This window comes from Hyaena hyaena, unplaced genomic scaffold, assembly GCF_003009895.1.
Source record: "Hyaena hyaena isolate Hyena2069 unplaced genomic scaffold, ASM300989v1 scaffold_220, whole genome shotgun sequence".
In the NCBI taxonomy this organism is placed as follows: Eukaryota; Metazoa; Chordata; class Mammalia; order Carnivora; family Hyaenidae; genus Hyaena; species Hyaena hyaena.
In genome coordinates, this window is record NW_024080852.1 from 1468996 (window position 1) to 1483988 (window position 14993).

A 14993-nucleotide genomic window follows, 5' to 3' on the forward strand; every position below is an offset into this window, starting at 1 on the left:
TGATACATGAAAGAAACAGTTGATAAGCTGGACTTCATTAAAATTAAAATTAAAATATTTCTCTCTGCAAAAGATAATACCAAGAAAGTTAGAAGAAAAGCCACAGACTGGAAGAAAATAACTTGTAAACAACACATCTGATAAAGAAGTGTTATCCAAAACATAGGAAAAACTCTTAGAACTCAACAACCATAGGGGCGCCTGAGTGGCTCAGTCGGTTAAGCGTCCAACTTCAGCTCAGCTCATGATCTCATGGTTCGTGGGTTCAAGCCCCACGTTGGGCTCTGTGCTGACAGCTCAGAACCTGGAGCCTGTTTCAGATTCTCTCTCTCTCTCTCTCTCTCCCTCCCAGATCACACTGTCTCTCACTCTTTGTCTCTCAAAAATAAATAAATGTTTAAAAAAATTAAAAGAAACAACTCAACAACCAGAAAACAAACAACTAAATTTAAAAAAAAAAAATAGGAGAGAGATTTCAATAGACACTTCACCAAAAAAACTACACAGATGGCAAGTAAGCAGAAGAAAAGAGGCTCCCCGCATATGTCATCAGGGAAATGTCAATGAAAATCACAGTGAGTTGTCACCATATGCCTGTGAGAACAGCCAAAAACCTGGAACACTAACTAACACCACCAAACACAGCTCAGGACGTGAAGCCATAGGAACTCTCGCTCATTGCCGGTGGGAATGCAAAACGGTACAGGGATTTGGGAAGACATTTTTGTGTTTTCTTACAAAACAAACATATTCTTATCATACTATCAAGCAATCATGCTCCTTCGTATTTACCAGAAGTAGTTGAAGACCTATGTCATGCAAAAAACCTGCATGTGGATATTTATAGCAGCTTTATTCACAATCGCCAAAACCTGAAAGCAGCCAAGACGTCCACCAGTACGCGCAAGGATAAAGCTGTGATATGTCTAGACGGTGGGATATTATTCAGGGCTAAAAAATAGAATAAGGTACCGAGCCAAGGAGAAACCTTAAATGTATATTATTAAATAAAAGGAGCCAATCTGAAAATGCCATAAACGTTATGGTTCCAACTATATGGCATTCTGGAAAAGATAAAATTATGGAGTAAAAATTCAGTGGTTGCCAGAGGTTTCCAGGGAAGGATGAAGAGGTCGAACAAAGAGGATTTTCAAGGCAGTGAAAAGATTCTGTATGACACCATAACGATGGGTACAAGTCATCATAAATTTGTCCAAACCCGTAAGAGTGCTACTACACCATGCACTACACCAAGAGTGAACTGTAATACAAACTATGGACTTTGGCTGATCATGATATTTCGATGTAAGCTCATCAATTATAGCAAATATAACACCAGTGAGAAATTTGATAATGGGAGAGGCTATGCAATTTGTTGAGGTAAGGAATATATGGGACATTTCTGTAGCTTCTGCCCAATATTACCCTGAACCTAAAACCACTATAATATGTTTTTTAACCATTTGAAAGCAAGTCAAAAAGATACTTAACTCTGTTTTTCCCATAGGAGGAAGAGTTCAGTATTTGTTAATTCAGTGCTCATGGCAACTTTATAAAGCATAACTACCACAAAATCACAGGAATCAACTCTATTGCTCTGGATCGTAAGGAAAATTCCTGCTGGGTTTGGCTCTTCCTTTGCTTGTCTAAGAAAAATTCATCTGCTTCAGAGATAGTCAAAGGGAAGCAGAAGAGGGTAGTTGATTCTTGTTACATTCTCTAAAGTGGCTACATTCTCTAAAGTGGTTACATTCTCTAAAGTGGCTACATTCTCTAAAGTGGTTACATTCTCTAATGTTACTTTGAGCACTGAGTTAACAAAGAATTATTGCTTCTAGTGGAAATACAGAGTTAGGTTCTTGCAAACGTTTGGTTACAAGATTTAAATTTTTTAAAATATTTACTTATTTTTGAGAGAGGCAGACAGAGCGGGAGCGGGAGAGGGGCAGAGAGAGAGGGAGACACATCATCCGAAGCAGGCTCCAGGCTCTGAGCTGTCAGCACAGATCCCCAGAAGGGACTGAAACTCACAAACCGTGAGATCATGACCTGAGCTGAAGTCAGACGCTTAAGTGACTGAGCCACCCTGGTGGCTGAATCTGCAAACAATAAATATTTTTTTCAATTCATGGTCACAAGATCTTAATTAAGCAAAATGCCTTTGCATTATATGGGGTGCTTTTACCAACATCCTTGCAAAACAAGCCCATCTCATCAGCATCGAAAACCTGTTCTTTGCCATAAACCTTTTCTTATATAATAGCAAATAATTTTTAAAATTCTTCCACAGCCATCTCATCTACAGGACATCTTGCCTGCCAGTTTAACATTTCCCATGATGTATTACCTTTATGAAATGTTACCCACCCAGCCCAGCTGAGAAGGATTTCAAAAGTGTTTAACATTTTCCTGATTTGGGGTAACATGATCATAAATTTCTTTGGCCTTTGGCTTCATAACAGTACTGTCCATTATACTTTTTAAAAATCAGTTGTCATCTCACTAATGCACAAATTAGTTACTTTTCTATCCCTGCCACAGTTTCATTATGTACGGTAGTTCATTATACACTTTCTGGAGGGTTCTCCTGCACAGATTGGCACATTTCCTCTTCCTTTTTTCTGGATGTACTGTACCGTACATTGACATTGGACCCATGGCCAACAGCACTATAAATCATGCCCAAAGAAGATTACCTAACCTCCATCAACCAAATTTACGGTTATGTTCTCCGTAAAGCACATCGTGATCTCTTTGTACTTAGAAAGACTAGACTATTTCAGCATTACATTACAGTAGGGAACAATTTGAACCGGCAAAGTTATCAACAAAAAGCACTGAAATGTGAAAAATGTGGTAGTAACTAGACCATGAAAAGGGCATTAGTTTACAACACGAGAGATGCAACTAGAAGGCAGACTATCAGCTTGTACAGCCGGAAACACACACGTGAGATGACTGAAAGGTTTTCCCACCCTGCACGTGTTCATGTGTGACAGTGAAAGCCTCCCCTGTGTTGATGTGAGGTTACAAACAAATTTTAGCAAGTGGACAAACTTACAAACACAGAATCTACAAAGCATGAGAACTGACTGTATCTTTGAAAATATTCTGCAAGAAAAAGGAAAAGAAACTAGAAATTTCACAGCCGATAGAAAACGCTCAAAAGAAATTTTCTCACATAACAGGTGAAGGTGGTAACCAAACTTTTCTCAATAAATATTCCTTTAAAAATTAATGAAACTTTTTTCTTTATAAAACAAGAAGACATTGCAGGGATTCCAGAATTTAGGAAGAGTATGTGGATGTAGTGGAAGGAGATGAAGTATGAAAATATAGAACTTAAAATAGAAGTGAAAAACTTCATAAAAATAGTCCAAAAATGAATTTGAGATTAGAAGGGAAGAGAGAGAATAGAGGCATAGCTGGGAACACTCCAAGAAATACGGAGCATATAAATAATAAAAAGCAAATATAATCAAATGGAAATTCAGAATTAAAATGAATTAGCAGTGAAGTGAAAGCTACGGAAAACAGGCATATGAGACCTAATACATTCGTTTTCTAGAAAATCTAAATAAAAATACATATTTTAAAATATCATTCAAAAATATTCTTGAAATTTTAAAAAGGCATGAATCGAGAGATTGAAAAGGCAAACTGTGTCCCTGAGAGAAACTGATTACAAATAAGGATAATCTAGTAATGTTACTATATTAAAAAGATAAACGATCATGTGATTATCTAACCACCCCTCCCTCCTCCAAACAAAAAAGGTATTTACAAAGCAAAAAGAATCATTCTGGACTTATAAATTTATTTGTTTGTTTGTTTGTTTAGAGATGGACTGAGAGCAAGCAGGGGAGGGGCAGAGAGTGAGGGGAACAGAGGATCTGAAGCAGGCCCCATGCTGGCAGCAGAGAGCCTGGTGTGGGGTTCAGACTCATGAACCATGAGCTTATGACCTGAGCTGAAGTCAGATGCTTAACTGACTGAGCCACCCAGGTGCTCCTCACCTTATACATTTCCATAGCAATATTCAATGCTTAAGTTTGTAAAGCAACATGTATGCAATTCTTCAGGAAAGAAAGTATCATCCAAGTTTTATACCCAACTAAACAGCTGTGCAAATGCAAAGGCACAAATAGGGTAGAAATAGAAGGAATTTAAAGTATATCAGTCCTAGAAAATCCACAGCAAAAGGATAGGCAATGAGCTTTGAACCATTTTTAATCACAGGACTATGATGAACATAAATCTGAGGACTAAGGAGGTAGAGCAGAGTTCGAACCTTAGAACATGCCCTGTAGAAACATTGTAAGTAACAGAAGTTGAGAGGAAAAAAGGATAGCAGATTATGTAATGTTGACTTCCTCATCTTTAAGATCTGGTAACAAGTGTTTTATTTACATCTGACAGATCAAGTGAAAGAGATTTAAGTACACTTCATTGAGGAAAGTAATTACCAAGAAGGATAATAACATGACTATGTAAATCAGGTGTTGAGCAAGCAGGATGAGGAGTGGATAGACAAATTTCATTACTGTCCGTACCAGGTAATTGCTTACCTGCGACAGTATCTTAAATTCAATGTAAAGGAATAAAAGATTAAGAATGTTATAGAAAATGATAGATGTGAGTAATAGCCTCTAGAATGAAACCAAAATTCTCCTAATTTTTAACAGAAAAGTACAAAGGTGTGGCTGACTGGCTCAGTTGGTTGAGCCCCTGACTTTGGCTCAGGTCATGATCTCATAGTTTGTGAGTTCAAGCTCCATGTCAGGCTCTGTGCTGACACCTCAGAGCCTGGAGCCTGCATCACATTCTGTGTCTCCCTATTTCTCTACCCCTCCCCCAGCTCCCTCTCACTCTGTCTCTCTCAAAAATAAATAAACACTAAAAAAATCATTTTAAATAAAATTACAGAAAATTATAAAATATACAACAGAGTTCTATACATTTATAAATATCCCAACCTTAACATAAAATCAGATGATAGAACAGACTATTTGAGTCATAATGATAAATGTAAATAGACTTAAACTGACATGTAAAAAGATCTTAGAGACTGAATTTTAAAAAAAAAGCTCAATTCTATGCTGCTCACAAGAAACATAGTTAAAGCAAATAGACTCAAAATATTTGGGGGAGAAATATAGGCAATGGCAAACAGGGCAAATACAGACAAAAGTAAAGCAATATTATTATCAGACAAGGTTTCATTCAGACCAAAAAAAGTCTTAAATGATGTAAGGGCACTAATGACACTTAACAATGTGATTAACACAGAAGATATAACTATGTAACTTGAAATGAAATAAGATCAATCTTCATAAAGCAAAACCTAGAGGCAATTCAAGGAGAAATAAGAGAAAAAAAAACACAAGCAGTGGGAGACATTAATTCATCTTTCTCAGTTCACACTAGATCATTGAAAACTATGAGATTTAAAGGACTAAAAATAGCATAATTAATAAAGTATATCCAGTTAATATTTCACAGATTGTGAATTCTGAAAAAATAAACCTTCTTTCAAATGCCAATAGACAGATCCTCCCTGGTGGTCTAATGGTTAGGATTTAGCACTCTCAAATGCCAATAGACATTCTGAAAGAAAGAAAGAAAGAAAAGAAAGAAAGAAAGAAAGAAAGAAAGAAAGAAAGAAAGAAAGAAAGAAAGAGAGAGAGAGAGAAAGAGAGAGAGAGAGAGGGAGGGAGGGAGGGAGGGAGGAAGACCAACATCAAGCCTCAAAGAAAATAATTTCAAAAAGTAGAACTAATATAGGCATTATTTTCTAAACAATTAAAAAAATAGAAAATACTAACAAAATAGGAAAATAAAAATTTCATAGGATCTCAAAAATTTAACATAATGTGTAAACACTTGGTGAAAGAAATTTTAAAGTCCTTTGTAGTGCAACGAACCCAATCAAATGGAAGAACTTATGATATTCTTGAATAAGGGAACCAAGTATCAGAAATTCACCAATTCCCCTAAGCAAGTCAATAAATATAGTGAACTCCCCATGTGGAAATAGGATATATTTTCTAAGTGAACAGAGTAACGCCAAAATCATATAGAACAGTAAAAAGCATGAATAAGCAGAAAAATTCTATAAAGGAGTTATGAGGGCTAGTATCACCCTGATTCCAAAACCAGAAAAAGAAGCCACAAAAAAAGAGAACTACAGTCCAATACCTCTGATGAACATGGATGCAGATATCCTCAATAAAATATTAGCAGATTGAATCCAACAATACATTCAAAATGAATTTCACCATGTACATTCACCATGATCAGGTGGGATTTATTCCCTGGATGCAAGAGTAGTTCAATATTCATAAAACAACATGATACATCACATTTATTGATCATCATGTGTCATGTGTCATGATCATCATGACAAAAACTCTCAACAAAGGAGGTTTAGAGGGAACACACCTCAACATAACAAAGGCCACATATGAAAAATCCATGGCCCACATCATACTCAGTGGTGAAAAACTGAGAGCTTCCCCCCTAAGGTCAGGAATAAGACAAGGATTTCCACTCTCACCACTTTTATGCAACATAGTACTGGAAGCCCAAGCCACCGCAGTTTGACAACATAAAGAAATAAAAAGCATCCAAATTGGTAAGCAAGAAGTAAAACTTTCACTACTTGCAGATGACATGCTACTATCTACAAAAAGCCCTAAAGATTCCACCAAACAACTATTAGAGCTGATAAATGAATTCAGGAAAGTCACAGGGTACAAAATCCACGTACAGAAATATGATGCGTTCCTATGCACTGGTAATGAATCAGCAGAAGGTGAAAATAAGAAAACAGCCTTATTTACAATTGCATCGAAGATAATAAAATATCTAGCAATAAACTTAACAAGGCGAAAGACCTGTATTCTCAAAACTATAAAACACTGATGAAAGAAATTGAAGATGATACAAAGATATGGAAAACCATTCTATGCTCATGGATTGGCAGTACGAATATTGCTAAAATGTCGATGTCACCCAAAGCAATATATACAATTAATGCAATCCATATTGAAATACCAACAGCATTTTTCACAGAACTGGAACAAACAATTCTAAAATGTGATTGGAAACAAAAAGGACCTCAAAAAACCAAAGCAAACTTGAAAAGTAAAAACAAAACTGGAGGTATCACAATTCCACATTTCAAGTTATAGTACAAAGTGGTAGCAATTAAATCAGCCTGGTACTGGTATAAAAACAAACACATAGATCAATGGAATAGAATATAAAATCCAGAAATAAACCCACAATTATATGGTCAATTAATCTTCGCAAAAGGAGGAATGAATATATAATGGGGAAAAAGACAATTTTTTAAAAATAGTGCTGGGCAAACTGGACAACAACATGCAAAAGAATGAAACCGGACCATTTTCTTTCACAATACACAAAAATAAAGTATAAATGGATTAAAGACCTGAGGGCACCTGGGTGGTTCAGTCAATTAAGGATCTGAATTCAGCTCAGGTCATGATCTCACTGTCTGTGAGTTCAAACCCCATATCGGTTGAGCTCAAGCCCCACTTCAGGTAATAAAAAAAACAAAAACAAAAACAAAAAACATGAGCCCCACTTCTCTCTCTCTCTCTCTCTCTCTCTCTCTCATTCCCTCCCCTTCCCAACCCTCCCTCACTTGTGCCCTCTCTCTCTCTTAAAAAAATAAGATTGAAGACCTAAATGTGAGACATGAAACCATAAAAATCCTTGAAGGGAGCACAGGCAGTAATGTCTCTGACATTAGCCATTGCAACATTTTTCTAGATATGTCTCCTGAGCCAAGGGAAATAAAAGCAAAAATAAAGTATTGGCACTACGTCAAAATAAAAAGCTTCTACACGGCAAAGGACATAAACAGCAAAACTAAAAGGCAACCCGTGGAATGGGAGAAGATATTTGCAAAAGGATTACGTCTGATAAAGGCTTAGTATGCAAAATATACAAAGAACTTATCAAACCCAAACTTGAAAAACAAATAATCCAGTTAAGAAATGGAGAGAAGACATGAACAGACATTTTCCCAAAGAAGACATTACCATCACTCATCACCAGGGAAATGCAAATCGAAACTACAAGGAGGTATCACCTCACACCTGTCAAAATGGCTCAAATCAACAACACAAGAAACAACAGGTATTGGCAAGGATGTGGAGACAAAGGAACACTCATGCCCTTTTGGTGGGAATATAAATTAATGCAGCCATTGTGGGAGATAATATGGAGGCTCCTCCGAAAGCCAAAAATAGAACTGCCCCATGGTCTAGGAATTACACTACTGCATATTTATTTTCAAAATACAAAAACACTAATTCAGAGGGATGCCTGCACCCCGTTTTTGCAACGTTACTTACCAGAGCCAAGATATGGAAGCAGCCCAAATGTTCATCGACTGAAGAACAGATAAAGAAGAAGTGGTATGGCGGCACCAGGATGGCTCAGTTGGTTAAGTGTTCTTAACCATTCATTCAGTTCAGGTCATGATCTCACAGTTTGTGAGTTTAAGCCCTTCGATGGGCTCTGTGCTGACAGCTCAGAGCCCGGAGCCTGCTTCAGATTCTGTGTTTCCTCTCTCTGCCCCTCCCCTGCTTGCACTCTCTCTCTCTCTCTCTTAAAAATAAACATTTCAAAGTTTAAAAAAAGAAGTGATACACACACACACACACACACACACACACACACACACACACACACTGGAATATTACTCAGCCATAAAAAAGAATGAAACCTTGCCATTTGTGACGGGAACTAGAGTGTATTATGCAAAGTGAAATAAGTAAGTCAGAAAAAGACAAATACCATATAAGTGATTTCACTTATATGCAGAATTAAAGAAACGAAACAAACAAGCACAGGGAAAAAAAGAGAAAGAGAGGGAAACCAAGAAACAGACCCTTAACTATAGGGAACAAACAGATGGTTTTCAAAGGAAGCATTTGCGGGAAGATAGGGGAATTAAAGAGTACACTTATCATGATGAAATAAAATAAAATGATAAAAGGAGAAAAAGCATGAGGATGACTGACAGTTTTGTATTTTCAAACTTCACTAAGTTACAATAATTAAACCATGTGTTACCAGATCGTGGCCAGAGAGACACATCAGTGGATCAGAATCAAAGGACTGTATGTAAACAAATAGATATTGGAATGTGTTCATGATGAAAATGATATCTCAAATCATTTGATGCAAAAATCAGTGATGAAAAAATGGATTATATAATAAATGTACTGAAACCACTAAATGTATGAGAGAAATAATAAAATTGGATTCAGGTCTTTCAGTTTGTACCTTTCTATCTCCCAGAAAGCCAAATCCATTCCCAAGACACGGGGAAGTAAAGGAGATGTTTTTACTGTATACTCAATTTTAAGCCATGGTAAATGCATAATTTTTTTTTACAAAAATGAAATACGAAGAGCCTTTTGCTCTGTTCGGTTTTGAAAGCATGTGTTTTTCTGATAGTTAAAGGAACATATGTTGTAGAAATGTGCAGAATCTAGAACATACAGGAAATCACCAAGACAAAGTAAAAAAAAAAATCCCAAAAATGCAAAATGAAGGCAAACCTAGCTTAGTTACCCTTTTCTTTCTTTTCATGCTTCTATTTAATTGATTCATTTAATTATACTTGAGTCTCATATAATATTCAATAGTATGGAATGTTTAAGATACAATATTTCTTCAACTCAATTTCATGCCTCTTTTTTTTAAAATGTAGGTTGACACACAATGTTACATTAGTTTCAGATGTACAACATAGTAGCCAAGTTTATACATTGTGCTACACTCACTACAAGTGTAACCACTATCTGTCACCGTACAACACTATTAACTGCCATCCACTATATTCCCTTCCTTACCTGTGCCTATTATTCTGATGACTCAGTCATTCCATAACGGGAAGCTGTACCTTCCACTCCCCTTCACCCAGTTTGCTCATCCCCCACCTCCTTGCCATCTGACAAACCATGTTTGTTCTGCTTATAGGTCTGATTCTGCTTTTTCTTTTTTTGCTTATTTATTCATTTGTTTTTACATTCTACATGTGAGCGAAGTCATATGCTAGTTAGCTTTCTCAGTCTGGCGTATTTCACTTAGCATGATACCCTCTGGGTCCATCCACATTGTCATATATTCATGCTCAATTTTATTCCCACTCTGCACCTATGTCTTTAACATCAGCATCTATCATCAGGGTTACTTTGTGGATCCTCTAACAATGAGCTAAAGCACGCTGTTTGCCTCCCTTTAGGTTATTTGAAAGGCAACACCTTTGAATCAATGTATTATCCTGTAGTGAATCATATTCTAAGCTACAATTGCTCTTTCATATAACATTAGGATATTTGTCTTTTTAATTTATTCCACATATTAATTTATTTCATATTATATATATTATACAAATATATTTAATCTAACCACTGTTACTTAAAAGAAATTAAATTCCAAACTCCAGGATTTTGCCTTTGAGTATGTTCACATGATTGACTCGACTTAGTGATTCAAGTTATTGGTTTATTGTTTACCTTCTCACACCAAAATGATCTAAAGCACTTCTATTTTACTTGCACCAGCCTCCGAGTCACTTAAAGAAGTTAATGTTCTGTTATCAACTCATCTTATTCTTATGTCCAGGGTCCCGTTAATAGGTCTTTGTTCTATACTTTTCACTGCACTAAATACTCCTTCCTTTTGCTACCTCCCCACCCCCCACTGCCCCCGGCTGTGCAAATCTTTGTTTACACAGCTTTCAGGATTCAGCTCTTCTGGAAACCTTATTTTTTAATTCACTGTGCTCTCAGCACATTTTTCTTATTCTTCTAGTTCTTATAGAGATTTTTGTCTGTATATGTTACCAAGAAGTTTTCAATCATATTGAATAATTTTGGGGCGCCTGGGTGGCTTAATCGGTTAAGCGTCCGACTTTCCGACTTTCGCTTAGGTCATGATCTCGCGGTTTGTGGGTTCGAGCCCCGCGTCGGGCTCTGTGCTGACTGCCAGCTCGGAGCCTGGAGCCTGTTTCAGTCTGTGACTCCCTCTCTCTCTGACCCTCCCCTGCTCACGCTGTCTCTCTCTCCTAGAAATAAATAAACTATTTAAAAAAATCATATTGAATAATTTAAATATTATTATTGTCACCTTTTACATAGTCATGTCTTATGTCCTGTGTTGGTGGTTAAGTATGAGAGGTAGGAAGCATGTTTTACGATTCTTAGCATCCCAGGTAAGTTCATTTCACGTAATAGATGCTCAGCTTTATGAAGACTGTGAGAAACTGCTTAAATTTTGAAAATCTGTTTATTATTTGTAGAATGAAGAGTATTAGACCCGATTTTCTGCAAGCCAGTCTCAGTACTAGCTCTCCAAAGCTGATTTAGCTGTGGAGCATTACTCATATTTCCCACTAGATGGTACCAACATCAAATAAACATTTCTTGAAAAAAGGACCATTTTTATTTAATCTTTTTTTATGTTTTTATTTATTTCTGAGAGAGAGAGAGAGAGAGAGACAGCATGAACAGGGAAGGGTCAGAGAGAGACACACACACACAGAATCCGAAGCAAGCTCCAGGCTCTGAAGCTGGCTGCCAGCACAGAGTCCAATGCAGGGCTCAAACCCACGAACCATGAGATCATGACCGGAGCTGAACTTGGACGCTGAACCAACTGAGCCACCCAGGTGCCCCGAAAAACTGACCATTTCTAAAAGTGAGTTAGAGACATGAATAATTGGAGCGAGTAGCCTATGAGGTACAGCAATTATAATTTGTGAAATTATAGTAAATCACACATCTTTTTTCCACTTTTTAAAAAAGTTTATTAATTTTATTTTGAAAGAGAGAGAGCATGCATGCACACATGGGGGAGGGGGGCAGAGAGAGAGGAAGAGAGAGCAGCCAAGCAGGCTCTGTGCTATCAGCTCCGAGCCCAACACAGGGCTCAATCTCAAGAACCGTGAGATCACGACCTGAACTGAAGGCAAGAGTCGGTCGCTTGGCTGAACAAGCCACCCAGGCACCCTTCCCACTTTTAAAACTGGACAGCGATTTAGTAATAAGTGGCTTGATGCATAGACCTGAGGACGCATTTGGAGTAATGGTTATGAAATCAACCCCAAATACCTTACTAAGCAAATATTTACAGAGCATTATATGAGCGTTGTTTGAGGCCACACAAAGACAAGCCATGCGTGGAAGCTTCTAAAAGGAAGATGAGACATAAACAATGTAAAAACCATTCAAGTAAAAAATGAGAACATTCAGAGGGTGCAGGTACAACTTCCAGCTACAGAAATTGGCATTGGTCTTCAAGGGAATTGGGATATTTTAGATTAATTTTGGGTTGTGGGTTCAATTTGTTGTGTCATAAAATAAGAAGCATGTTGAAGCAGAGAGTAGAGGATATCGAAATTCAGAGTAAGGTCTTTGGACTTTATTCAGCAGATAATAACAAAATTGAGGACTTTCCCAGAGTTTCATGATCAGCACTGTGTTTTCAAGTTATGCCTGCCCACAGAAAGACTGCATGATCTCACCTGTATATGAAATCTAAAATAGACAAACTCATAGAAACAGAGAGTAGATGGCAATTGATAAGGGCCAGGAGAAGGGGAAAATGGGGAGGTGATAGTCAAAGGATGTGAAATTTCAGTTATGCAACAAAAATAAATCCTGGAGATCTATTGCACAGCACAGTGCCCATAGCCAACAACACCACACTGTATACTTAGTTTTTGAGAGGACTGATCTTATGTTCAACACGCTTACCGCAAAAATAACAATAATTAATAATAATAATAGCAATAATAAAGAGGGTGGGGGTAAGCTTTAGGAGGTGACGGTCATGTCTATGACCTTGACAGTGGTGATAAACTTTCACGTGTACACTTATCCTCAAGCTCATTAAGTTGTATACATTAATCACACACAGCTCTTTAAACATCAATTATTCTTCAATAAAGTGATTTTAAAAAATACATCTGCGTGCGGGGTGGCTATTTGATGAGAGTAGGAAGATGGAGATGGGGTGAAGGGCTATACCCGCACATCCACGTGGGGGGTTATGACACCTTAAAGGTGAATGGGGACAAAAGCGATCGTGCTTATCAGGCAGGGAAGGCAGTGAAGGATGGAGCAAAATGAAGGGCAAGACAAATGAGAACAAAGATAATAACTGGAGAACACTTGGAGAAAATCGGAGTCAGTTTTGCTCATGTGGGTTAGGAAGGAATTTGAAAAGGATTAATTTGAACCTCTTGAGTTTCAGAAGCAGACACTACAACTTCTCTCTCAGTAAACCCAGTGTTTCTGTGCTGCAGCAGCAGCTGTTCTCAATTTCTGTTCTTGTAGCTACGTGTTGTCTGAGGACTTAAAAAGCTCCGAAATCTGGTGAATAAGTGTGATGATTGGAGCCCCATCTAATGCCAACAACCCCTAGCTCGGTCTTTGTTGAGATGCTAAGTAATAGCTACAGAATGTGTGGATCTTTGGGATTCCTGAGGAACCTTTTAAAGACCTTTAAAATAGTAGGGGAGAAATACCATGCATGGTTCCCAGAAACTTCTTAGTTCATTTTTCGCAGGAGCACAAGCTCTCCCTTACTTCAGTTCAGCTGAGGTGAATAATGTTCATCGAACTACATCCCAGGTGCAGTGGTAGACTCTGGGGACACAGAGGTGAAAAAGACACGATTCCTGTTCCTCTGAGTTCAGAGAAGAGAATATAGGGCAGATGATTGTGACTCAGGCAGAAGAGGGAGCCGCCAGTAAACTTCCGGAAGGAGATGATGCCCAAGCTAATTAGAAGAAAGGGGAGAAAACCCCAACAATGCTAATCATATAAAGCTGGAGAAAGAAGACGCTGTAAGCCCAGGACCTCGCCAGAGCAAAGGTGGGGTGCCTGAAATAGCATTTGTATTGTGGAAACTACGAGAAGTTTGAGAACATAAAGTGCCAGGCGGGAATACCAGGCAAAGATACTGGGGAAGCAGGTGCCGAGGCAGGAAGGAGTACATCGGAGAGAGTCTCTGACCAGGCCAAGGACCACGTCCTTGCAGACAGTGGAGGGAAACACTTATGTGTTTTTAAAAGGAGTATGACAGGGCCGCCTGGGTGGCTCGGTCGGCTAAGCATCTGACTTTGGCTCAGGTCATGATCTCGTGGTTCGTGAGTTCGAGCCTCACGGCGGGGTCTCTGCTGACAGCTGAGAACCTGGAGCCTGCTTTGGATTCTGTCTCCCTCTCTCTGTGCCCTCCCCTGCTTGTGCACTCTCTTTAAAAAATAAATAAGCCTTTTTTTTTTTTTTTTTAAAGAGGAGTATGACAGAGACACAGCAGCATTGTAATTTAGGAGGATTATTTTATCCTAGAAACAAGCAATACAGCTTTTTTACACAGGAAAAAAAAAAGTAGAAGATATGAGGGAAGTGGAGAAGGAGAAGGAGAACCAGGTGAGGAGGAAAAAGACAAAATCTTGGAATCCATATAGTCCTAGACAAACACTTCTTAAATTCTGTATCTGTACCCCCAGATGTTTTTCTTACTAGATTATTACTGACCACAGGGTCTCAGCAGACACGGAATCTTTCAATGTCTCAGACATGTAATCTTTCAATGTCTCGGACTAACCGTGAGTCCAAAGGGAAATGTTCCAAACATTAGATACATTTTATGTAGAGTTTTAATAGCTGCTTTCGTCAGCTCTGGCTTCTGAGCCCTAAGGTTGCCATGACAACCTTCCTAGCAAAAGGCGAGGTTGATCAAGTTGCTCTGATCCAGAAGATTTGCACCGCTGTTTGAGGCTTCAACATTTTTAATATCAGATAAACCAGAGACAACCTTTGTGTGCACTCGGTCATTCACGAGAAGTCTTAAATAACCTAAATTTCATGCTGCAATATAACATTTCCCTATGCACAGACTTACAGGGTCATAACTGACCCAATCCATAGATGCTCCTG